Source organism: Acomys minous (genome assembly GCF_964271855.1).
Source record: "Acomys minous genome assembly, chromosome: 1".
Classification (NCBI taxonomy): Eukaryota; Metazoa; Chordata; class Mammalia; order Rodentia; family Muridae; genus Acomys; species Acomys minous.
This window is the reverse complement of record NC_140483.1, coordinates 110,956,465-110,983,486: the sequence shown is the minus strand read 5'-3', so window position 1 is coordinate 110,983,486 and position 27,022 is coordinate 110,956,465. Positions and strand designations below refer to the sequence as shown.

The 27,022-nt window shown below is 40.4% G+C and overlaps 2 pseudogenes across 2 annotated transcripts; both read left to right on the top strand.

Annotated features, from left to right (window-relative positions):
- The first annotated feature begins 3,648 nt into the window (after window positions 1–3,648).
- LOC311593246 (UBX domain-containing protein 2A-like) lies at window positions 3,649–4,777 on the top strand (annotated as a pseudogene). The gene has a single exon. The product of its transcript is annotated as a UBX domain-containing protein 2A-like (transcript).
- Window positions 4,778–7,852: 3,075 nt separating this feature from the next.
- LOC311593139 (eukaryotic translation initiation factor 1-like) lies at window positions 7,853–9,096 on the top strand (annotated as a pseudogene). The gene has a single exon. The product of its transcript is annotated as a eukaryotic translation initiation factor 1-like (transcript).
- Window positions 9,097–27,022: the final 17,926 nt, after the last annotated feature.

Genomic DNA, 27,022 nt, shown 5'->3' with positions numbered 1-27,022 from the left:
CATTTGACACAAGAGTTTCTCTGTTTGGTTTTTCTCTAGATGACCTGTATATTGGTAAGGAATGGGCTGTTGAGGTTACCCACTCTTGTCATATTGGACTGAACCTCTGTTTTAGATACAACAATGTTTCTTTTATGAAATTGTATACCCCCATGTTTGGTGCATATCCTTTTGGTGGATTTTTCCTTTAATGAGTTAAAGTGCCCCTTCTTACTTTTTCTACCTAGTTTTGCTTTGATGTCTGTTTTGTCACCTGTTTGAATAGCTACACTGGATTTTTTTTTTTAAGTTCTGTTTGCTTGGAATACCTTTCCCATCTTTCTATCCTAAGGTGATGTTTATCATTGATGGTGATGTATGTTTATTGCAAGTGTCAAAAACTGAATTCTCTTTTCTAATTCAATCCGTTAGTCTGTGTCTTTATTTGAAGATTTGAGACCATTAACATTCAGTGTTATTGTTGAAAGATCAACACCTATCAGTTTGCAGATTTTGTGGTGTTTTCTCAGCTCTCTTTTGATGTCTTTTTTGTGGTATTGTTTGTTGTTTGTTTTTCCTTGTGACATGTTGAATGCATTCTTCCTTCTCTTAATATTGAAGTATTCCTTCTATTATTTTAACTAGGTTTTATTAGTTGTAAATTCTTTGATCTGATTTTTCTATGAAAAAATATTTCTTCTTCTTTTATTATATTGGTTTTGCTGGGTATATTTGTGTTGATAATTTTCAGGACTTAGCATACATTTTCCCAGGCCTTTAAGGCTATAAAGGTTCTGTCAAGTAATTTAGTGTTTTTATATTAGGCTTGCCTTTATAAGTGACTTGATCTTTCTCTCTTGAAGCTTTTAATACACTTTCTTTATTCTGTAATTTTGATAGCTTGACTGTAATTTTTCAATGAAAATTTCTTTTCTGGAATGTCTGTTTGGTGTTCTGCTGGCCTCTTGTACAGGGATGGACATCTTCCTCTCTAGGTCTGAGATTTTTTTTTCTCTGATTTCACTGAAAATAATTTCTATGTGTTTGCCTTAATAGTCTTAGCCTTTTTGTAGATCCATCATTCAGAGGTTAAGTCTTTTCATGGTGTTCCCAAATACACGCACACACACACACACACACACACACACACACACACACCACACATGTGTGTGTGTATGTGTGTGTGTTACACTATTGCTTCCTGTTGAGTGATCCAGCTCTTCTAGTTTGTCTTCCCTCATATCACTCACCCTCTGATCTATGTTGTTGGTGAGACTTTCCACTGAAGTTTTTAATTGGCTTAATTAAATTTTCACCTGTAGCATCATTTTAGTTTAAAATTTATTAAAAATTCAAATTTTATTTCCATCTCTTGAGTTGACTTTCTTCTTTCATTCATCACTTTATTGTTGTCTTTTTTGACTACCGTTATAATCATTGCTTAGAATTCTTTGTCTGATAGTTGTTCCATGTCATTTTCTTTTCTTTTTTTTTAAAATACATTTTTATTAATTTATACATATTACATCTCAGTTGTTAGCCCATCCCATGTATCCTCCCATTCCTCCCTTCCTCCCACTTCCCCCCTACTCCCCTCCCCTCCCCTAAGTCTGTGTCTGAGGGGGACCTCCTCCCCCTGAATATGCTCATACGGTATCAAATCTCTCCTTGGTGACCTATTATCTTTCCTCTGAGTGCCACCAGGCATCTCCGTCCAAGGGATATGTTCAAATATGGGGCACCAGAGTTTGTGTGAAAGTTAGATCTCCTTCTCCACTCAACAGTGGAGAATGTCCATCGGCTAGTCCAGGTAGGGGCTCAAGGTTCTATGTGTCCCTCTATAGAAGAATGGATAAAGAAACTGTGGTACATTTACACTATGGAATACTACTCAGCTATTAAAAATAAGGAATTTCCAAAATTTGTGGACAAATGGATTGAACTAGAAATTGTCATAATGAGTGAGTTCACACAGAAGCAAAAAGAGCTAAATGGTATATACTCACTTATATCGAGACACTAGTCCAAGGTGTATGTCCCCATGAAAAACTGTACCTACCAGAATAGTGGGTAAGAGGGGAGGACATCCATGTCATTTTCAATAGGCACCATTGCTATGAGATTTGTATGTTTTGGATAAAGCATCATTTATGTTTTTTAATGTTGCTTTTTATTTCTTTATTGGGATATACACACGGAGTTGTTTGTTGGTTGAATCTTTCCTTTCTTTCATGTCATCATTTAGCAATCATGTTTATAAAGTTCATCATTGGGATGCTGGTTTTCTTTATTTTCATCATTGGGATGATGGTTTTCTTCATTTTCTTTATTTTTCTAATACTTGTGACTCCAAGCTCTTTCCCAGGTCTTCTGTTTATTAGTCACAGACTGATGCCTTCTGCACCTTAGTCAAGCAGCTTGGAACACGTTTTGTCTGGAAGTTTGGATTTGTTATGGGTCTAAAGCCGATGGAAGGGTCCCAACAAGGCAACTAGTACAGCTCTGCTGGGTCTTGAAGGGTGGGAGTGGTCTGGGTCTCCCAGTCAAGTGTATGGCTGGAGAGTCCCTTGAAGGAGCAGGTTGAGAATTTGTGATCCCCAACCAGTGAGAAAGTCTCAGAGGAGGTTGTGGTCCTTGGCAAACAACTGTGGGTAGGTTGGGATGAAGATGGGTTATGAATAGAACCACAGGTAGGTATCCCAGCTATAAATCTGTGAAAAGCAGGTGGGCTTAAGGGTCTTTAGTATTGTGGGATCTAGACCTTATGGGTACCAAAGGGAGGAAGAGGCACAAGGAGGAGTTTGGTTTCTTGCTAGGTAGCCAAGGATTGACCAGAATCTAGACAGCGAACTCTTAAGAGCAGAGCTAAAGTTGCTCATCATCTTCCTTCAGACCTGTTTTACTTTAAGTTTCCCTGTCCTTTGTTACTCCTCTACTTTAATATCCTCCATCCTCTACTTGCTTTGTGGAGTACACCAATGTGCCAAAGCTTCCAAGGAATTAACAATAATTAGAAGCGTACATGAATCAATATATCATGACTGTTAAGTGTAGAAGATGTCATTTTAATGTAGCATAAGATGTATTTGGATTAGGTGACATTTTCTGTAATAGGCATAATATTTTACTATAAGCATTTTGTAATTTCTTTTCTTCAGCCAATAAATCGTGGACGCACTGAGGTAAATGACAACAATTCAGGCACAGTAGAGATACAGACTGCAGATGCAAAGGCAGAGGAAGGGTAAGCAGGCTACCAGGATGAGACCTGATAGGCTGCGATCATATGGTGGGGGAGGAGGTCCCCTTCTGTCACAGACCTAAGGGAAGGGAATAGGGTGAAAGAGAAATGGAGGGGGGAATGGGAAGATACAAGCAAGGGGATAACAATTGAGATGTAATCTGAATAAATTACTTAAAAAATTAATCTATTAGAAAAAAAGGCACATTAGAGAGTTGGGCTTTAACTATCCCACGAAGAAGTCAATTGACCTTTACTCTTAGCTCTTCACTAACAACATGTGTATGTGTTTAAGAGTATGTTCTTTGGCCCATCAGCCAGGCGCCCATCAGCCAGGCGTGCTCCTTGAAGCCTCACCTGTGGCCTTCCCCGGAACATGCCGGGCAGGTCAGACCTCCGCAGCTGGCCGCTGGTCCGGAGAGGGTTTCCAGGTGCTTCTGGGCTGAGGGGCTTCGGCCCAGCAGATGCTGTGACACTCGCCTGCCCTAGGAGACGGAGGACTAGGCTATGGGGCCGCGCCCTGAGTAGCAGAAAGAGAATGAAAGAAGTAGATAATCGTGACAGTATAAAAGAAGAATGGGTTTGTGAAACGGGACCTCCTGACAATCAGCCCTGATATTCAACAAAAGGACTATGACTATTTTGCTCACAACCTTTTTGAGGAAGCAGAGAAGGTCGGTGCCAAATGCTCGTCCCCCACTGAACAGAAGAAACAGGTAGATATAAGTATAAAATTGTGGAAAAATGGATTCACTGTCAATGATATTTTAGAAGTTACTCTGATGGTGCAAGTCAGCAGTTTCTGAACTCCACCAAAAAGGGGGAACTACCTTCAGAATTACGGGGAGTTTTTGATAAAGAGGAGGTGGATGTTAAAGTTGAAGATAAGAAAAATGAAGTATGTGTGTCTACAAAACCTATGTTCTAGCCCTTCTCAGGACAGGGCCACAGACTAGTAAGTGCTACACTAAAAATCGTTTCTAAAGCAAAGAATATCGAGGTTGGCAATCAAAGCACTTTGTCTACTGTCTCACTGAACAATTTGGAGCCCATTACCAGGATCCAGATCTGGTTAGCCAATGGGGAAAGGACCGTCCAAAGATTTAGTGTTTCTCATAGGGTGAGCCACATCAAAGACTTTGTTGAAAAATATCAGGGATCTCAGAGAAGCCCTCCCTTTGCCGTTGCAACAACTCTTCCTTTCCTCAGATTTCTGGATGAGACTCTCACATTGGAGGAAGCAGATTTGCAGAATGCTGCAATCATTCAGAGACTCCAGAAAACTGCCGAACCTTTTAGACAACTCTGATAGTTTTTATTTTGAGAGGCTGAGAGAAATGATGGTTGGAAGTGGACATGCCGAAGTGGGAGACAGAAGTCAGTGTGACTGAATTTGTGGTTTGAGCACTACTTAATTCCTTATGATGGGTGTCCTAATAATCACAAGCTAGGAGAGTACATATGGCTGGAAGCCACAGCTTGCATACTTTTCTCAAAAGGCTACTCAGAAAAAAAATACCCATTTTCAAATACTAGTTAGCAGATAAGATATATTAAATAGCTTGATCTTAATGTAATCTAAGTTAGCAGAGCATTCATAACATCAGCATTCATAGAAACATTCAGCAGATATTGTGTAAGTGTAAGCTATCTCAGTTTTTAAATAGCAATACATTAAAATATTACACATGGTGTGTTAAAAGCATCAATGGAATTATTATATTTCCTATGCCTCATCTTCAGAGTTTCTCAGTTTTCACTTTGTGATGGCAAGAGATATTCAAATGTTCATTTGGCAACAGTATCCACGATGTATACTCTTTTAGGAATAAAATTGTGTAGCTTAGTATAATGTCAGTATTAATCAGCCTACACATTTTTCTATACCTTCTATATGTAATCTTATGGGCTGGGAATATAGTTCAGTGGTAGAATATTTGCTAAGCATATATGAGACCCTAGGTTCAATAGACCCCAGCACCACACACACAAACCCTCAAAATTTTCAAGTATTTATTCATTTAAAAATAATAGCTTCGAAACTGCCTACAGGGGCACATGCCCTGTAGCTCTAGATCACACCAAACTGAGTGGAGGGTCACTTGAGCCCAGGAGTTCAGCTCAGCCTAAGCAACACAGGAAAAACCCTGTCGCTTAACAATAACAACATTCACTCCTAGAGCAGTGGCTCAGCAGCACTGGCTGCTCTTGTTGTGGATCCAGTTTCAATTTCCAGCATCCACATGGCAGCTCACAACCATCTGAAACTCCTGCTCCAAGGGATCCAACTCCCTCTTCTGAGCTCTGTGAGCACTACACTCAAATGCTACATAGACTTACCTGTGGCCAAAATACCATACACGTTAAATTTTTAAAATTTGAACTAAATAATAATAATTGACAAAGCATGAGAAGATTTATTGAGAAAGGTGGCATTGTATTTCCTTTTTTCCTAAAATGTAGTGTCTTACTTAATGAAGATAAATGATTCTTACCTGATTCTACATTCACTATGTTGCACTGTCACATATCTTTTGTTTTTGTTGTTGTTTGTTGTTTGAGACAGGGGACAAGGACAGGGCTCTGTATAGTCTTGACTTCCTGACTCACTTTTTAGATCAGGGTGGTCTTGAACTCATGAAGATCCTCTTGCCTCTGTCTTTTGAGTGCTGGGACTAAAGGCATGCACCATGACACCCAGAACAGCACTTTTCATTTGAGAATGAAAAAGAAGCATCTATCACTATATGATTAGAAAAGATATTTTGATAAAAGGTCATTTAGGAGTCCTCCCCAAAGGGCCAATACCTGGTCAAACATGATAGCTAACATATATAATCATATAACTTGGGAGGCTGAGAAGGAGGATTACCAAAGGCCAGCTTGGGCTACAGAATGAGACTCCATTAAATAAAAACAACCAAATCTATTCTTTCCAGCTACCACAAGCATGGTTTCACTGTCTGAGGTGGGTGCCAACTCCACTTGGAACCTTGAGTGATTCATAGGTATTTACTAACTGCAGGAATTCTGTACTAGGTCTGAGTCTGTTCTGTATGCTTCACCACAGTGGACAGCTCCACCCAAATGCAGCCTCTACATCTCAGCTTTGTCCTCTTCCCAATTTTACTCAGGCTGTCCCTCCTTCAGCTGAACTACTCGTGATGTAACCTGTTCCTTGCCTCCCATCCGCAGTTGGGAAAGGACTGGGAAGTGTGATGAGGTTTTAGGTAAGACTCAGGAATAACAAGAGGAAACCTATGCACCTAAGTAGATGTTCTGGCTCAGATCTTTCTTCTGTGGCCTTATTTTAAAGACACTCTCTTCCCTAGCCTTCCACATGCTAGACTATATATTTTAGGTGGACAGTGTGGAATAGAGGACAAAGGAGAGTGGTTTTATTTTGCCCTTTACCTAGGAAATTGGCAGGTACATAATAGAAAATTAAATATTTGTCGATAACCTTTACATAACAGCATCAGAGCACTCTTGACCAAAACAAATAATTACATACTCAAGAAAAAAGAGGATAAAGTCAGGGGTGGTGGCGCATGCCTTTAATTCCAGCACTCAGGAGGCAGAGGCAGGTGGATCGCTGTGAGTTCGAGGCCAGCCTGGTCTACAAAGTGAGTCCAGGACAGCCAGGGCTACACAAGAAAGGAAACCCTATCTCAAAAAACCAAAAAACCAAAAAACAAACAAACAAACAAAAAAAAAAAAAGAAAGAAAGAAAGAAAGAAAGAAAGAAAAAAGAAAAAAGAGGATAATAAAATCCGTGGTTTTATCTTTCAGATATAGGACTGTTGATTGTTACTATGTTCAGGAATCTCTCACATAAGCCTATCATGAAACCTATTTGCATAGCTGTGATTCATAAACGGTTCTCTGATCTTTGTGAGGAGCCTCTCACAAGAATGTTTCTCATGTATCTACAAAAAAGACTCCTTTGTGGATTTTCCCATTTCTAATTAACAGAAGCCACAGTGGGGTTTTCTTGGGTGTCCATTAGAGTACATGCCAGGCAGATGCTCTAACAGGAAGAGTGGTCTTTAGCAATAACTTGCTTTTTTTAAACTGTGAAAATATTTGTTAGTGTAAATAATGTTCTCAAAGGTTTCCTTAAAGATAATCATTTGATAAAGCTTTTACTTGAAAATTCAGAAGTTGTAAATTCAGAAGTTGCTGATGTATAGACTCCTTACCACAGTTGACTGTGGAAGAATAAATTGCCAAGAAAACAAAACTTGAAGTAAGTAAACATGTCAGGACTGGGGTGCAGTTTGACTTAAGTCGTTGCTTTCGAATTGTCATCAGTCAGTTGTCTTACCTTACAGATGAGATTAACTCATATCTGATTGTAGACATCCTAATTTGCTAGCTAGATTACTATGCACTATCAAAGCTAAAATAATCTTACTTTATCACAACTCATTCAGTACACTTCAGATTTCCATACATTGACAATATAATATTTTGTATTTATTTTAGTGCCTTAATATATTTTTGATATGGTATTTTCCTAATGGTTAAGTGAACTGTTAAAGATAAAATGCTGTTCCGTTGAAATGGTCTATTAAATAATTTACAGTTGTTATAAAAGAGTTACTTGGCCCCAGTCACTGAACCGCCGCCGAGGACTCAGCTGCCTCTCCCTCGAGCCCCCTCGCTTCCCGACGCTCCGTCCCCCCTGCCCTGCCCGCCTTCTCCCGCAGCCGCCTTCCGCAGGCCGTTTCCACCGAGGAAAAGTAATCGTATCGTATGTCCGCTATCCCGAACCTCCACTCTTTCGACCCCTTTGCTGATGCAAGTAAGGGTGATGACCTGCTTCCTGCTGGCACTGAGGATTATATCCATATAAGAATTCAACAGAGAAACGGCAGGAAGACCCTTACTACTGTTCCAAGGGATCGCTGATGATTACGATAAAAAGAAACTAGTGAAGGCGTTTAAGAAGAAATTTGCCTGCAATGGTACTGTAATTGAGCATCTAGAATATGGAGAAGTAATTCAGCTACAGGGTGACCAGTGCAAGAACATATGCCAGTTCCTGATAGAGATTGGACTGGCTAAGGACGACCAGCTGAAGGTTCATGGGTTTTAAGTGCTTGTGGCTCTGAAGCTTAAGTGAGGATTTCCTTGCAATGAGTAGAATTTCCCTTCTGTCCCTTGTCACAAGTTTAAAAACCTCACAGCTTGTATAATGTAACCATTTGGGGTCCGCTTTTAACTTGGACTAGTGTCACTCCTTCATGCAATAAACTGAAAAGAGCCATGCTGTCTAGTCTGGAAGTCCCTCATTTAAACAGGTCAAGCAGTCAGCCCCGGCAGTGTCCAGCCTGAAACAAAGCAATAGCAATGTTCCAGTGGGGCCCAGAACCCCAAGATCACAGAAGGCTATGTCTGCCCAGAAGCTCCTCAGATGGCCCTCTAGAGCCCCTGCCCTAGGACAGTGTCACCACTTGAACAGCCCAGGGGAAGCAGAGGATGAGTAACACCACACCCACCAGCTAAGTCACTAGAGGGAGTCTCCAGTAAGAAAGTACCTGACCAGGCGGGCAGGATTCAGAAAGGGCCACCTTTCCAGGGGGCTTGGAACATCTGCCAGGGTCATCTCTAACCAGATAAATCTAAAGGATGCTGAAGGGTGAGGCCAGTCTGGTATGGGTTTAAACTTCTGACAAGGGAACAAATACCAAACTGACGCCATCAGTCATGTGGTTAGCTGCAGTGGTTTCAATTCAGTACAGGCAGCTGTCCAGTGCCATGTGAAGGAACAAACTGGTCTTCTGGTTTTCTTTTCCCTTCCAGTTTTAATGTTATGTAATGTATTTAAACCCTTATTTAAATAAAGCTTGTTTTCAGAAAAAAAAATAAAAGAGTTACTTGTAAGTGCTTTTGTCATTTTTTATCTGGCTAAGTCATTCAGTTTGAGAATGATTATTTGATCTATTGATTATTGGATGCCTTTTCTTTAGCCAATGTTATTTTCATTTTATACTCAGAAATGTAAAAAATGATATTTTAATAGTGATTGTATTTATTCTTATGACATAATATGAAGGCTTTTTTCCCCTTCAAGACAGCATTTCTCTCTGTACCCCTGGCTGTCCTGGACTCACTTTGTAGAGAGCAGGCTGGCCTTGAACTCATAGTGATCCGCTTGCCTCTGCCTCCTGAGTGCTGGGATTAAAAGCATGTGCCACCACTGCCCAATTACATGGAGGCTTATTCATAGTGATTACTCCTTTGTTCTTATCTACCACAGAACAAACCATTTTAGTAATAAATTGTTCACCCTAGCTGGTCCATGGTGACGTTAGGCGGTGGATCTCTGAGTTTGAGGCCAGCCTGATCCAGGACAGCCAGGGCTACATAGAGAAATCCTGTCTCAAAAGAAAAAAAATGTTCATTACACTGAATCTTTGGAAGCAAGTAACTCATTACATTTATATCTGGCTCTTTGTCATTTGTTTTAAATTGCTTTGGCACAGATGATTCATACTCACAATAAAAAATTATAAAATACAAAAAAAGAGTATGTTCTTTATAAAACATTCTCAGCAGTGTCTGGAGGCCTGCTAGTACTCTATTGTTTGTTAATAATTAGTGGTGTCTCCCACCCAGGACAGGAAGGACTTCTGAAAAGTTCCAATGACTTTATACAAAGCAACAGTTGATAGTTTGAGAACAGGAGATTGTAGTGAGCTGAAGTACCCAAATATTACTAGGATATAGAAATTGGGCCAATCCCAAGGCAAGGCTCAGCTCTCAGGCTCACCTACTCCTTTGATAAATATTATCACAGGTATTAAATGCTGAAGTTTTCAACACTCGAGATCCATTGTGTAAAAGAGAAAATGCCTTACCACCAGCGTGTGAGTCACATGAAGCTGACCTAATTTTCATTAAAATACTTGGGTATTACACAGAATTAAAAACCCACACCCTTTTTCATAAAGCAGTTTCCACTCAGAAGTATGGGTAAGTCAGTGTATATTTGTCTCATAGCCTGTAACAAATTTCTAAAGGAGGAATTCATTTGACAAGTTTGCTGTAAAGCATGAAGTAATCATTGTGAGTGTTTAGAAGAGAATACTGCCACTCACTTTCATCAGAGCTTCCTTTTTACACGCTCAGCAAACCAGACTGACTTTGAGCTATACCATGTTTCTTACTCTTCTCTGCTGGTCTATCATTTCATTAGACTAAATCACTGGCTAGAGTGTGGAGTTAGAAAAATCAAACTTAAAAATCAGTTCTTACTTGTACCATTATAAGGATTGGTTTAAGGAGCCCTACAGATACTCCAATCCAAAGATTCTTGACCTTTAAAAGTTGTATAATGTTTGATGTAACCTGTATGCATCATCTTGCAGAATTAATAAACATCTCTACAGACTTATTGTCCTTGATGTAATGCAAATACAATTAGATTCTATATTACTTAGAGAATGATGATAAAAACAATACATATTTTTTCATTTTTTTCCCTTTATTAATTTATTCTTGTTACATCTCAATGGTTATCCCATCCCTTGTATCCTCCCATTCTTCCCTCCCTCCCATTTTCCCCTTATTCCCCTCCCCTATGACTGTTCCTGAGGGGGATTACCTCCCCCTGTATATGCTCATAGGGTATCAAGTCTCTTCTTGGTAACCTGCTGTCCTTCCTCTGAGTGCCACCAGGTCTCCCCCTCCAGGGGACATGGTCAAAGGTGAGGCACCAGAGTATGTGAGAGAGTAATATCCCACTCTCCACTCTACTGTGGAGAGTGTTCTGTCCATTGTCTAGATCTGGGTAGGGGTTTAAGGTTTACCGCCTATATTGTCCTTGGCTGGTGCCTTAGTTTGAGCAGGACCCCTGAGCCCAAATCTGCCTATCATAATGTTCTACTTGTATGCTTCTAGGACCCTCTGGATCCTTCTACTTTGCCATTCTCCCATGCTTCTCTCATCTAGAGTCCCACTAGAATGTCCTCTCCTCTGTCTCAGTTTCCTGGTAAGTGAAGGCTTTCGTGGAACATGCCCCTTGGGTTAATATGCAGATATAAGTGAGTATATACCATTTGAGTCTTTCTGCTTCTGGGTTAACTCACTCATTATGATCATTTCTAGCTCAATCCATTTATCCACAAATTTCGGGAATTTCTTGTTTTTAATAGCTAAATAGTATTCCATAGTGTATATGTACCAGTTTCTTTATTCATTCTTCTATTGAGGGACACTTAGGCTGTTTCCATGTTCTGGCTATTATGAATAAGGCTGCTATGAACATGGTTGAGCAAATTTTCTTGTTGTGTGCTGGAGCATCTTCTGGGTATATTCCAAGGGGTGGAATAGCTGGGTGCTATCTCAGAAAAATGGGAATAGGGCTTCCTCAAGAACAATACATATTTTTAACTTTTCTGGATATTTCTAATATGCAATTAGTTGCTTTATCTGCTGAATATGAAGTTAGAGAGCTGATTGTATATATTTATACTGTCACAGGTGAGAGACTACTGATAAAGAATTGATTTTTTGATGAATTTTAAAAATAATGTTTTAAAGCTGGAGAGATGGCTCAGAGGTTAAGAGCACTACCTGCTCTTCCAAAGGTCCTGAGTTCAATTCCCAGCAACCATATGGTGGCTCACAGCCCTCTTCTGCCATGCATGCAAAACACTGTATACTTAATAAATAAACACATCTTTAAATAAATAAATAAAGACATCTTAATGTCTTTTAGTATAGTTTTGCTTATACGGAATAGATACCAAGATTGGTAGTTCTAAACTACTTTAAGAAATTTGAAGAGAAAGAGCTTCAAATTTGTGAGACATTTGAGATGTGTATGTAGTCTAAGATAGATTTTAGGCAGTGACATCTGATTGGGATGATTGGACTTGGCAGGCTTTACTTAGAGTGATTCAAACCTCCATGTACAAGTGCCCTAGCTAATTTATATATCACCAAGCATGGCATTTCACAGCCGGAAGTAGAAACTCAGATTAAATGCCATACTTAGACATCTGTCTACAAAACTGTAGGGGATTGGAACATTTGACATATAGGGCACTATAATTACCAATATAATTATCAGAACAATATAATTTTGTGCTGTTATTATTTTTTCTTTTTTTTCGCTTAGTCTTCTGCAACATAATTGGTTATTAAAATATGACAAACTAGTGAATAGCCATCTCAAGAAGTATTTTTAAATGTAAAACTGATCTGCTAATAACTCTTGCTTGAGGAGAACTTTCTAGTTTCCTTGCTTCCAGTATCATGGGATGCATGCTTTGTGCTGGCCTGTGTACTCCACGGCTTTTCTCTGTGGATCTACAGTCAAGACAAATACATGGATAACAAAGGAGAAGGAGATAGTATAGATTCTGAGACACACAGTCCAAGAATAGTACAGTGATACAGTGATATCAAACTGTGGAGGATGAGCTCATTGAGAAGCATTGCAGGTCCAGCCTGTGAAAGAGCATGGCATTTGTACTGGCACCCACAGAGTGAGAAAGCAGCCATTAGAACAAGCTCCCAAGGTAAACTTTGAAGTGTGAGTCGGGGGAAAAAAAGGCATGTAGGCAAAGAGAAAGAATGGCTATGCAATTTGAAGCTTTGTGCCCTAGAGGAGAGCACTTAAGTGGATGAGATTTCTCCCTCATGCAGTCAACAGTAACAGTAACATCAACAAGAAACCCTGACGGATGCCTATGTCCCTCGATTCCTGTGCTCAGTGTGGCATGTTTCCCTTGGCTTCTTGAATTTGTGGTCATGCTTTCTCTTTGTTCTTAGACCTTAAAATACAAGTGCTGTTTTCCCAAATTCTGCCAGTATGTGTGCATTATGCCCATGATGACACTAAGAATTAGGACAGATTTGTTCCATGGAAATAGTGATAAATGAAAACAAAATGCAACTAAGTTGGCAACTTCCATCCTAGCTCTCAAAATGTAGTATTTTCCAGAAGATCTGGTTTACTTGATTCTTTTCATTTCTGAACTGATGCCCACAGAATAAGAAGGCAGCAATGGAAGGACTTGATATATCAGCATGAAGTTTGCTACAAATACCTATGGTGGCTAAGGAACTTTAGAGAAATTTTCTCCTATGATTCACCATATTTGCATGCACATGTGGCAAAGGTATTATGAATAAGGCAGCTATGAACATGGTTGAGCATATGTCCCTGTTGTGTGGTAGAGCATTTTCTGGGTATATATTCCAAGGAGTGGAATAGCTGGGTCTTGAGGAAGCCCTAATTCCTATATTTCTGAGAAAGCGCCAGATAGATTTCCAAAGTGGTTGTACTAGTTTGCACTTCCACCAGCAATGAAGGAGTGTTTCTCTTTTTCCACATCCTCGCCAGCATGTGGTATCACTTGAGTTTTTGATTTTAGCCATTCTGATGGGTGTAAGATGGAATTTCAGTGTCATTTTGATTTGCATTTCTCTGATGACTAATGACGCTGAGCATTTTTTTAAGTGTTTCTCAGCCATTTGATATTCCTCTGTTGAGAATTGGGTTATTTGGTTTGGTGGTGTTTAATTTCTTGGGTTATTTATGTATTTTGGATATTAGACCTTTGTCAGAGCTTCAGCTTAATTTCAAGAAATTTAATTTAAATATTGATATTGACTGTAGTGGCATTTGAATTTATTTTAATTGTTTAAATTTTGAAAGAAAAGAAGCAGAATAGAAGTATCTCAGTGGTGTCACAAGGCGTGAGTATACCTAAAGCTCTGGTCCTGATCCCAGCACTACCCCAAACACTCAGATCTTTTTTACATTTAATTTTTACATTTGTGAAGATGTTTAAATTTTGTTGTCTTTGTACATAATTGCAAAGCTATAACCCTATTAATGAAAGTCTGAGATAGTCCCTGATAGTAAAATGAAGTTTCTCTTGTTCTAACTTCACCAAGTAAGAGGCAAAGTTACAACGAGAGAGCCTGTCGTGTGCTTTCTTTAGGACATCAAAAACATCAAAACAGGTTTTTTTTTTTCATTCTGCACATGCCTCTGCTTCAGTGCGTATGGTTCTCTGCAGCAGTGCTTATCTGCTCATTCTTTGAGACTGAGACAATCCAGACAAGATATTATTATCAGAAGCCATGCCCACCCTTTGAACCACCTTTATTTAGCTGGCACTGACCTCTGAAGGTTGTATCTAAATTAATATAAAAGTCCTTTCGTTAATTTTAAGAGTTACCTATAACATATTTTGAACATATTTGTGAAGTAGTCAAATGCTTAAGGTGATGGACTGTTAAAATCTTTTTTTTTAAATCTGCCAATAAAACCCTTGCCTTGTTTCAGCTCTCTTCAACCCAGTTTCCTGTACTTCTGCCTCTGTTAGGGTTACTATTGGCGTGGTGAGACATGATGCCCAGACGCAATGTGTGGGGGATAGGATTTGTTTCATGCACAGTGCCGTATAATAGTTCATCATCAAAAGCAGGAACTCAGGCAGGAAAGGAGCCTGGAAGGAGGAGCTGATGCAGAGGCCATGGAGGGTACAGCTTATTGAATTGCTCCACACGGCTTACTCAACCTGCTATCTTACAGAATCCAGGACTACCAGCCCCGCGGTGGCCACACTGGCAATGCACTGAGCTTTCTCGCATAAGTTACTATGTAAGAAAATGCCTTATAGTACAGTTTGAGATCAGGTATGGAGACTCCTCTGGAGCACCTTTTATTGTACAAGATTGTTTTAGCTTTTCTGGGTTTTTTGTTTTTCCATATGAAGTTCAGAATTGAACTTTCAATGTCTTTAAAAAATTGTGTAGGTATTTTGATAGGGATTGCATTGAATCTGTAGATTGCTTTTGGTAGGATGGCCATTTTTATTATGTTAATTCTCCCGATCCATGAGCAAGGAAGATCATTCCATCTTCTCATGTCATCTTCAATCTCTTTCTTTAGAGTTCTGAAAATTTTTTCAAACAAGTCCTTCACTTGTTTAGTTAGAGCAACTCCGAGCATATACAGGGGGAGGTAATCCCCCTCAGGAACAGTCATAGGCGAGGGGAATAAGGGGAAAATGGGAGGGAGGGAAGAATGGGAGGATACAAGGGATGGGATAACCATTGAGATGTAACAAGAAGAAATTAATAAAGTAAAAAAAAAATAAATAAAAATGCCTTATAGCTTTGCCTATAGCCCAACCAGATGGAAGCATTGTATCATTTGAGGATCTTTAGTCTCTGATGATTCTGGCTTGTGTCAGTTTGACATAAAACTAGCCAGCACAGCATTCATGTTCCCACAGGAATGCTTTGTCACTCCTGAGTACATACCATTATTTTTTGGGAGATCTCTCTCTCTGTTATTATTTAGTTGTATACACTGAACTCTTGATCAATGTGGTAAAAACAAATGATACAAGCCTTCATATTTCTATGTCAAAAGCTGCAAATGCAATGGTGCAGCTGCGGGACAATGATAAATATTCCTTTCCCAGAACCAGTTACTTATGTGAATAGAGCTGGGCGTACTGCTGTCTTATAGAAGCTGGCCATGAGGGCACTCCTCGTTTTACAATCAGGATGCTATCAGAATAGAATGATCATCGTTAGTTACTTCATTTTCCATTGAATGAGAAGCTAACTTCTAGAAACATACTTTTAAAGTTCAAAGATAATATATACTTCTAACTATTGTCACATATTTATTAATAAAGACCAGTTTGCCAGTTAGTTTTTGTTAACTTCACACAAACCTAGACAGATTTAGGAAGAGGGAACCTTAATTAAGGAATTGCCTCTATCAGATTGGCCTGATGAAAGTCTGTGGGGGCATTTTCATTACTAATGATTGATGTGGGAGGGGCTAACCCATTGTGGGTTGTGCAATACCTTAGGCAGGAAGTCCTGGCTTGTATCAAAAAGAAGGCAGAGGAAGCCATGGGGAGCAAGACAGTAAGCAGCATTCCTCCATGGTTGCTGCTGCTGCTTGAGTTCTTGCCCTGACTTACCTCAGTTGCCAATTGTGATTAGTGTGTGGAAGACAAATAGACCTCTTCATTTCAAGTTTTGCTTTTGATCATGTTTTTTTTATCACAACTATAGAAATAAAATACTCATTTAAAGTCATTTCTGTTATATTTTGAACTAAGAGTCTATGACTCTGATCAGCTGAGGCTGAAGAATCAGTTGTTATTAGCAAGAGATTAGCACCACTGGAGTGAAATTGTTGCTTTTCTGGGACAATTCATACTCATTAGCCATGGTTGGAAAATTAGCTATGATTAAGGAGCCATCATCATCAGGTGAAGTCTTCTGGGAAGTATTTCCTCAGAGAGTCAGCACACAGTTTTGGATGGTCCAAGGCTATGTCTCAAACTGGCAGCTCAATTGGTAGTGTGTAAGACTCTCCCACCTTGGTACCAGTTTTGGTGAAATGAAATCTATAAACATCTACAGAAGGTGTGGAAAGAAGCTGAGCATCATGTGGTAGGGTTTTGAGGTCTCTGAAGAGAGTCCAGGAGGCTATTGGTGAGGGTGCAACATCAGTTGTAGTAAATACCCTAACATATTGGAGATGACAGTACTGGGGATAACTCCTAACAACAGCGGGAAGTCTGCAATGTTCTGGTCTGAGCCTACAAGGCCAGCTGTATAGGTTGCAGAGGTAGAGCTGAAGTGGATTTACCCAAGCCTTTTGGAGCCCAGAAGATGGTGAGGGAGTATGAGACACCAGATACTGGGTTATCCTTGTTGTTGGAGTTTGGTTTTGCTTGATCTGATTATAAATGTGCTTGAGTTTTTGCCTCTTAGAATAAGAAACATATAATTTATTTTTTGTTTTACTGGAGCCCCTAGTCAAGAGACTTTGAACTTTTAAAGAAACACTGGAATTTTAAAGTGTTGAAAAACTTAAAGAGTATGGGGATTTTAAAATAGCTTTTATATTATTATATTAATACTAACATGACATTTGGAGACAAATAATAAAGGAAAATTTCATAGTGGCATATTTGTATACTCAGTTGAAAAGGGGTCAATTCATCTGGTTCATTTTGCCAACTAACATAAACCTAGACATAACTAGGAAGAAGATGTCTTAATTAAGGAATTGCCTTCATCAGACTGGCCTGTAGGCAAGTCTTTCATGGCAAATTCTTGATTAATGATTGATGTTGGAAGGCTGAATCTATTGTGAGTGGTGCCATTCTTGGGCAGGTGTTCCTGGCTTGGACAAGAAAGCCAGCTAAGAAAGCCACAGAGAGCAAGCCAGTAATTGACATTCCATCATGGCTTCCACTTCATTTCTTGCAGTTTCTGCTGTGACTTCTCTTAGTGCTGCGCTCGAAGGTGGAAACTAAAGACCCAACCCCTCTACCCCACCACAGGTTGCTTTTGGTCACAACAATGGAAAGCAAACTAGAGCAAACAATGGAAAGACACAGTTGGGAGGGAATTGTTTACAATGGAAGCACTGAAGAGCTTCAGGAAGAGGACATGAAAACTAAAACAACAACAAAGACAGAAATCACAGGGGAAAGTACACATGCACATTTACAGGAATTGAAACAAAACTGAAGAACACAAAATATTTAGTACTTTATCAAAGAGAAGTAATATCCAATATGAAATGTTCATACAAAAGACACATGTTCTCCAAGCTGGCAGGACTTGACTATGCCCAGTGTCTGAACAACAGGACAGCAGTGTGAGAAAAGCAACTGATAGGCTATTCTGTGGACACCCAAACAGCAACATCTGCATTTCCCAGGTTAGACAAAAGCCCACAGTGAGGTAAATGCGAGGGTCCAACCTCAGGTCAACTAGCTATACCTGGGAAAGTATTCCCAGGCTCCTGCAGGTGCCAGCCTCAGGCCACGTGCCCACTCCCATCATGTGTGGATACCTTTTGGGTACTGGTGGCTCACAGCTGCAACCTCAGACTGTCCTTTGGAGTGGATACATTCCAGTACCAAGGGTAGGGTTGGGGCAAGGCCTTAACAGACACTCAGATACCTTCCGAGTACCCGAGGCTTGAGGCTCCAATCTTGAACTATCCTTGGAGTGGATACCTTTTGGATACTGGAGGCTTGTGTTTCCAGACTTGGGTACCCAGCCTCACTGTCCCAGGCATGCAGCTCCAACAATGGAAATAACCCCGGCCACATCTCCAAAGTGTTTTGATTTGCCTTTCCCTGTCCTCATGAAATTTGTAGGCATATGGAAAGAACTAGAAAAGATCATCCTGAGTGAGGTAGACACTCATGGTATATACTCACAAGTGGATAGGAGCTCAACATAGATGACCTCTGATGACAAAGATGGATCACAGCAGATGCTAAGACCCACAGCCAAATGCTGGGCAGAGCAGTGAGAGTCCTATGGGAGAGCAGGGAGATAGAAGAACCCAGAGGAGACAGGAGCTCTACAAGGAGACCATCAAAGCCAACAAACCTGGACCCAGGGGGTCCTGCACAAACTGAAGAAGTGTAACCTCATGTTTTCCTCCCTTGCCCTAGTTGCTTTATAACTTTGAGACTATATTATTTAATAAATGCCAAGTCCATAAGCTTTGACTCATTCCCTGACTATCTCAAAATGTAAATTACCTGTTTATTCTATTCTATGTGTGCCACATGGCTGGTTACCACTCCTCAGTTTCTTGCATCTGTCTTCCTCAGAATCCCAGGGCTAATATTCTTTCCTCTCACTCTATCCCAGAGTTCTGTTTCTGCAGGAACTCCAATCCACTATTTCCCGACTTAGATAACAGAGCATCTGGTTTTTATTGGCAGGAGATACTTCTATGCAGTGCACTGAAGATTCTGTCTATGGACTGCTACCATCTTTTTACAGGTGGTTTTATGGTCCTTTTCTTGTCCTTCAGTGGTGATGGAACAGTCAGGCCTGCTGTCGTAAGGAGGCTAGATTCTAGTGGAGACATATTTTCCTGGATGTTATTGTTTGCATTTTCATGATGGGATCTAGGCATCTGGGTTTGGAATAGTTATAGATCTAGGTGCTGATTTCTAATTTTGTCTCAGTTGTTTGTGGTTTTTGTTCTTTTGTTTCAGTTTTCTTTCTGGAATTTAAGAGAACGTTGGTGACTGTGTGCTGTTTGACAGCAAATTCTCTGGAGACTCAATAGGTATGGCCACTGGGGGTTCCAGGTAAACCTACTTCTGGATATTGGAAGCTGGCGTTTAGGAATGAGGATGGAATGTCTGAGGGGGTTCACAAGAGTGAAAAGAGTAGAGTATTTAACCAAGATATGCTTATTTAATCTCTTTAGACTGATGGCTGACAGGTAAGAGAGGGCACCCCAGAAGGTCTGCTATAGTGATGAAGATGAGACTGGGAAATTTGATACGGAGGAGCAGAAGAAGATAAGAGGAGCTCCATTAAGCCTACCTAATTTACTGACAGGAGTGGCTTGTTGTTAGAGGGTTCTAGGTGGAGTTAGAGTCTGGGAAAAATGCCAACTTGTTAGAGGAGGCTATTTAGTAGGGGAAGATCTGTATGATCCACAGGAGATGGGTGCAGGGGCCTAGGAATGGCTGCAATAGGGGTTTTTTGGTTTTGTGGGTTTGGGTCTGCAGAACAGAGGGCAAGAAGGATGAAGGTATGCAGTCGGTTGCCTGGTAAGAGTGGCTTGTGGGTTAGGAGGGGGTGTTGGCTGGAGTTCTGGTCTGTGATAAAGTAATGAGGCCCAAGAGGGAGGCTAGAAGGAGTAGGTTTGTGTGATCCATCGTAGAGTTGTGCTTGGGGAAGGAAGGCTATAGTAGGTGTTCTGTTGTAGAACACAGAAAGAGACTTGGGGATTGGATTTGGAGAAGAGGAAGGAGTGGTAAAAAGATTTTCTGTTAGCTTACCAGTTTCTCTAGCCTTCTCAATTGGTGTGTTTTCAGAGAATTTCTGCTGGCATTGGATGCTTGGATAACAGGATGAGTTAGGGGGAGGAAAGTTGGAGAAGATCTTTGTGATTCATCGGGGGTGGCAGTGAGAGGAAAGAAAGGACTCCCACTGGAAGTTTCAAAGGACAAGTAGAACACAATATTTTTGTTGGATGTATTTGGTGCCAATCTAGAAAACACCAGATATTTTTTTATCATTTCTTTTCACCTTTTACTTAGGAAAAAAAATCTTTGTTTATAACTGCTATGGTAATGCTTAGTTTTATTGTCTATACCATATGTCTTCCTCTAAGATGATTATCATACTGGTGTACATGTTGATGTTGATGAGCTGCACATATCTGAAGAGTTAGAAATTACTTACCCACCATCTAGACTCACAATGAAGGTACCTCCATCAGTTTGCACAAATAAAATTCCAATTTATCTAGGCCATACACCAGAAGGAATTTATACTATTAGAAGAATTGCATACTTCGAAATATGTCCTCTAATTCTATTTTAATTCTTATTATTTGTAGTTGATTTAAAGTAGTTTGAATGGTTGGTGTTGTAGTTTGTGGGGTCACAGTTCTGATACATTTGTTGCCTTTTCTTTCATCAAGGAATGTGAAAACTAGAGAACAGAGGCAAATATTCTAACTTAATATGAATTCTCCATCCCTGTGACTAACATTTGTGGTATTTTTAGCAGTATGCTCTTATTATCTAGTTCTGGTGGGCAACAAAGAGCAGTGGCCAGAACTTGTGACATTTTGGAGGACTCCGGGGTCACCCTGACCAGTAACTCACATAGAAGTATCTTATTCTTGGCATGTGGATTTTTGTCTATAACTCACTGCTTCTAGGAGCAATAGTTTTCAGCCATACAGGTTATCTTGTTTCTGATTCTTTTGTTGCTGCTGCTGTTGTTGTTATATTTCAATTTCTATATGGCTTTCCATACACTCTTCATTTTGGTTAACTTTCCCTAATCCAAGCCCTGCACCCCTCTCATCTCTACTTTGCTCAGTATGGGTCTATTCAGCTCACTTCAAGTGCCCAAGGACTCGTAGTTTTTTTTTTAAAACAATCTCAGCACTGTTTAAAAATCCAAAGTCTTTTCTGAGATTTAAGACAATCTCCTAATTTTACCCCCCTGGTAAAAGAAAAATAAAAAAGCAGCTTTCGTACTTCCAACATACAATGGAACAGGATACACATTATCATTTTAAAGGGGATGAAAGGGACCATGGTAAGAAAATACTAGACCAAACCAAGCCCAAAAACTATCAGGACAAATTCCAAAATTCTGTATCAGGTATTACAGGTTTATTAGCTGGTTTTTGTCTTTCTAGTTTTGCTGACTATAATCACACCTTTCTCCAAGGCTGGTACCACACTATGCTTGTGGCTCTCTTTGGGAGGTAGTTCATGGGCTCTGGCATCTCCAGCATCTTGGGGTCTCTAGTGTAATGTTGGTTTCACCCTCATAAATTCATGCGATGGCTCTTAGGGCCTCCATGATGGACATTCCTGTCATACACCTGACCTCAGTGGTGTTAATTAAAAATAGAGAAAATGTCAACAACTCCTTTTCTGTCTCCTTCTTGACTCTAAATCTAGAACTATGTGGTAGAAGCTGACAAGTTCTTCTTGCTGGGGCAAAATCCTGGCTCCTTCCTTGAACTAAACTCACTTATTCTTTTCATTTCTTTAAACTTTCCATCTATTGAAACATAAAACTTGGTACCTACATTACATTTCCTGGTTTTCTTTTTCCCTTCGATCTGCATACACATTTTGTATTTCTCTTTTCTCTGCTTGCTTGTTTTCACTTATAGGTCTTCATAAGAGTGATCACTTGTAACCACAGGACACACTTAATCCTAGGCTATTATGAAATCTCTCCCAATGATATCAATCCAAACTTCTTCAATTTATACTCAGGCAGATTTTTTTTGGACTAGGGAAGAAAGCAACCATACTCTTTGCCAAATTATTTTAAGAACTGTTTTTATGACAGATGTCAATACTTTGCTCTTCTAAAAGCCTTTGATCTGGGCCATAATCCACATTGTTTCCAGCACTACTGTCTAACATGCTCTTACTATGACATCCATTGATCCCCACTTATAGCATTCAACTACCTTCTTAATCCCAAATCCCCAAATCTTCCATGTTTCCCTAAACAACGTCATGGTCAGGCCTGTAACATTAGTGCCCTAGTTCCTGGTACCAAGTCCTGTCTCAGTCACTGTTCTGTTGTTTTGAAGATACCATGGCCAAATCAACTCATATAAAAAACATTTAATTTGGGACTTGCTTACAGTTTTAGAGGGTTAGTCCATGATCATCAAGGTGAGAAGCAGACAGGCATGGCACGGGAACAATACTTGAGAGCTTTACATCCTGATCTGTAGACAGTGGGCAGAAAGAGAGAGGGAGAGGGAGAAGGAGAGGGAGAGAGAGAGGGAGAGGGAGAGGGAGAGGGAGAGGGAGAGGGAGAGAGAGAGAGAGAGAGAGAGAGAGAGAGAGAGAGAGAGAGAGAGAGAGAGAGAGAGAGAGAGAGAGAGAGATCCTAGATTGGGCTTTTGAAACTCCAAAGCCTCCTAATCCTCCTCATTGGTTCTACTGATGAGAACCAAACACTCAAATGTATGAACCTATGGAAGACTTTATCATTCAGTCAAACGCAAGTCCTTTGAATATATGTCCAGGAATGATATAGTTGAGCCATATAGTTCAATGTCTGCTTTTTTTTTTTTGAGTGTATAGGTGTTCTGCCTGCACCTGCATTTATGTATGCATATCATGTGCCTGAAGTGCCTCCAATGGCAAGAAGAGGGAGATGAGTTATTTGGAATTGGAGTTATGGAGAATTGTTAGCTGCCATGTGATTGCTAGACACTAAACCTGGGTCCTCTGTAAGAGCAAGTGTTCTTAAGAGTGCTGAGCCATCTCCTCAGCCACCAATATGATTTTTTTTAAAGAAGCAGTTTTTCTGGAATCTACAGTCATAATTATTGATCAACTTCTCTATGTCAGGCATCAGTACAGAACAAAACAAATAAGGGATATTAGAACATTATTGGAGTAGACAAACTCCTCTGAATGGAATCATTAGGTATTTGAGAATTTGTAGTGAAAACAGAGCAAACTCTGGAGTCACACTTCGGAGCCCTTTGATATATTTTAAAAATAATAAACATTTGGACTAGTGTCCACTGTCCACAGCCCCTCAGTTCTTTTAATCTAAAACACAGTAAGGTTGTCATAGACTGCATAGGAGGTTTTTCTGCATCACTTGAAGGACAAAAGGTTATAATTTAAAGTCTGACTATGAAAATAAAGCAAAAAGTCACAAAACGTACTGTAATTAAGGCTTCATGTCTGTGACACACAATAGGAAAAATAAAATTCAGGAAAATCATTCATTAAAACTGAATCTAAATACATGTTCAAAATTGAGTGGGAAGTATAGAGTTTGCATGTCTCCCTCCTCACTATCCTCCTGTGGCAGTCCATTTGTTAAGAATGGAACAGGTGTACTACTGAAATTCCAAGTTTTAATTAGGCTTCATTCTTGGTGTTTTATGTTCTGTAGATTTTCAGCATCAGGTGATGGCACGTGCCCACTACCCTTCTTGTACTGATAGGACCCCACTTCAGAAATCATTTGCTCTGTACTTACCCATCTTTTATTTTCCCCTCAGCTGTAGACACTACTGATCTTATTGTGTCTTTTACATTTTCCAGAATGTAATATAGTTGGACTTACAGTATGGAGCCTTTTCAGTTTGTCTTCTTTCACTTAATAATGCACATTTAAGTTTCTTTTGTGTCTTTTTAAGGTCTGATAGCATCTTTCTATGTAAATATTACATTTTTCATGTGTTGAAGATCATCTTAGATGCCTCTGAGTTTTGTTATTGTATAAATAATTCTTATATCCATTCTTATGGATATTCTGATATCCATATCAGATTACAGTATTGTTTGTTTTTTGAGACAATCTCATGTTGCCAAGTCTGGCCTTGGAGTCACTGTATAGCTGAGTAGGAGAATGAACTCATGATATTTCTGCTTCCACCTTTTGAGTACTCAGCTTGGAGCTATGGCACTATGCTAAGCTGTATCCTGTGTTTAGATGTGGATACTTTATTTTTATTTGAATTTATTCAGATTGCATCTTGCTTGTTATCTTCTTGCTTGTATCTTCCCGTGTCCTAGACTTCTGACAGAAGGGGATCTCACCTCCCATATGACCACAGCCTTTCAGGTCTCGTCTGGATAGACTGCATCCCGTTCCTCTGTGTGCCTGCTGGGCCTCTTCACGAAGGGGAAGTGATCAAATCAGGGGCACTAGAGTTCCTGTCAGAGGCAGTCCCTGCTGCCCTCACAACCATGGAGAATTAGTCACGCATTGGCTCTATATAAACAGGGGGTCTAGCTTTACTGTATGCATTGTCCTTGCTTGGTATAACAGTTTGTTGCAGGCCCCCTGATTTCAGATCCACTGTCCTTGATGATCTGGGGGCTCATGAACCCTCTGGGACCTTCCTTCCCCTCACTCTTCCATACAACTCTCAGTGCTTTGTCCAGAGTCTGACCATGAGTCACAACATCTTTCTGGATCTCTTGCTCTGTGGAGTCTTTCAGAGGACATTTTAAATACTATTTTAATTAATTTGTTGGAAATTCCATAAAATGTATTCTGATCATATTCACTAACTCCTTTCAGATTCACTGCTACTTCCAGACCTTCCATCTTCATATATTCATTCTCTCTTAAGCCAATTGAACTCAGTTTTTGTTGACCAACTTTGCTTGGGTGAGAAGCCTATCCTGGTGTATGACCAATATTCCAGAGGTCTTTCCTCCTGCTATCTTTCCTCTGAGTGCCACCATACTGAAATTTTATCTGGCTTGAACTTTTGCAGGTATTGTGCATAGTGTCACAACTTCTGTGAATCCATATGTGCACCTACCTCAGTAGTGTATAGGAGACACTGTTTTCTTGAAGTCATTCAATACTTCTGGCTCTTAAAATCTTTATATTCTCTCTTCTTCAAAGATCCTGAGCCTTGAGAGGAAAGGTATGATATAAATGCCCCGTTTAGGAATGAGTATTCCAAAGCTTCTTATTCTTGGCATATTGACCAACTCTAGGCTTCAGTGTTAATCACCACAGAAACCCTTCTGCAGGAAGAAACTCTTCTAAAGAGAGTTGAGAGCTGCACTGACTTGTGACTATAGCAGTAAGTCATTAGGAGTGATTACAATGCTATGCCCATAGGTTTTCTCCTGGAACCCTTGATTTAACAGCTAGGAGATATGGCCTAATTAGCAGTGCCAGGTATGGGTTCCACTTTTTTGAGTGGGCTTCATATACATGCAGAAATTGGGTACTCATGTAATATTGGTGACAGAATTCTTGCCAGGTAGGTAATTATTGTAGCTGACAGGGTTCACAGTTGGGTGAGGTTGATAGCTGCCTTTCTCCTGTGGTAGCGTGCCTAACACTACCCAGCATTGTGGCCTCTATCCAGTTGAGATGGAGATTCCAGGTCAGTACCTGCTTGATTTCTCTGTTTATGAGTGCGATATGTGGAGTCTTCATACTTCTTTTGTGTTTGTTTTTTTTGAAAGAAAGTCTTACGCTGGAGACCAAGCATATTTCAACTCACATCAATCCTCCTGAGTCAAGCTCTCAACTGCTGAGATTGCAGATGCCACCATGGTCAGCCTTTCTATCTTGAGACTTAAGTGAATGTTGGCCCTTGACTTGGATAGCAAATTTTATCTTAAATAACTGTCTCTCTATTGAAAACACTTCTATGATAATACTTTTGCACAACTCACCCTTAGGAGTCCTATACTTTTCCTTATTGTTCTTTCATAACTAGTTGTCACCTGTTCTATCGTATGTATAAATCTGGCAGCATTCTATTCCTTTTCCAAGGGCCTCATGAAAACATGCCACTTGGGTTATAGAGGTGGCTCAATGGTTAAGATCTGGCTGATTTTTCAGAGGAATTGGGTATATTACAGATATATTTTTTTAGAAAATAAAAATGTATGAAAAAGAAAAATAGAGGGATCCAAGATGGCGGTGAGCAGTGTGGACTGTGTTTGGAAGCTCCAGTGAACAATTCAGGGAATTGCACAGATTTCTGAGCCAGGAACACCAAGGTCCCCACACCACGGCAGCAGAAGTGCTCCATGGTTCGGAGGGACTAGGGTATGGAGGACCTGCTTGCCCCTGCACATGGGAGGAGCGCGGACTTTCTCTGAGCAGCAGCAGCAGAGACAGCAGTGTCATCATTGGCACCAGCAGCACCAGCAGCATCAGCAGCACCAGCGGCATCAGCGGCGGTGGCTGAGGTTTGCAGCTCGGAGCCTTCCAGTGGAGGCAATTGTGTGGTGCATGGTGGGAGTTGCTGCAGGAGAGGGGAGTCTGGACAGGATTGGGTTGCGTGGTGCCTTGAGACCCAAACTGGACTCGGCAGACAGTTCAGCCCCAGAGTCCTGGGTTTGCTCAGTGAGCTGTGCAGTGGAGATACTGGCTCAGCTCAGCAAGCAATTCTGCCTGAGGCAGTACCTCAGCGCAGCCACAGCTCCCCTGCTGTGACACAGGCTGAGCTGAGTGCTCACTTCCACCCTAGGCATCAGCTCAGCGCAGCTGCAGTTCTCCTGCTGTGACACAGGCTGGGTTGAGCACTCATTTCCACCCTAGGTGCTTGCTCAGCACAGTCGCAGTTCTCCTGCTGTGGAGGAGTCTCCATACCTGATCTCAAACTGTACTATAAAGCAATAGTAATTAAAACAGCATGGTACTGGCACAGCAACAGGCTGGTTGATCAGTAGAATCGAATCGAAGACCCAGATATGAATCCACACACATATAGTCACTTGATTTTCGACAAAGAAGCCAAATCCATTCGAT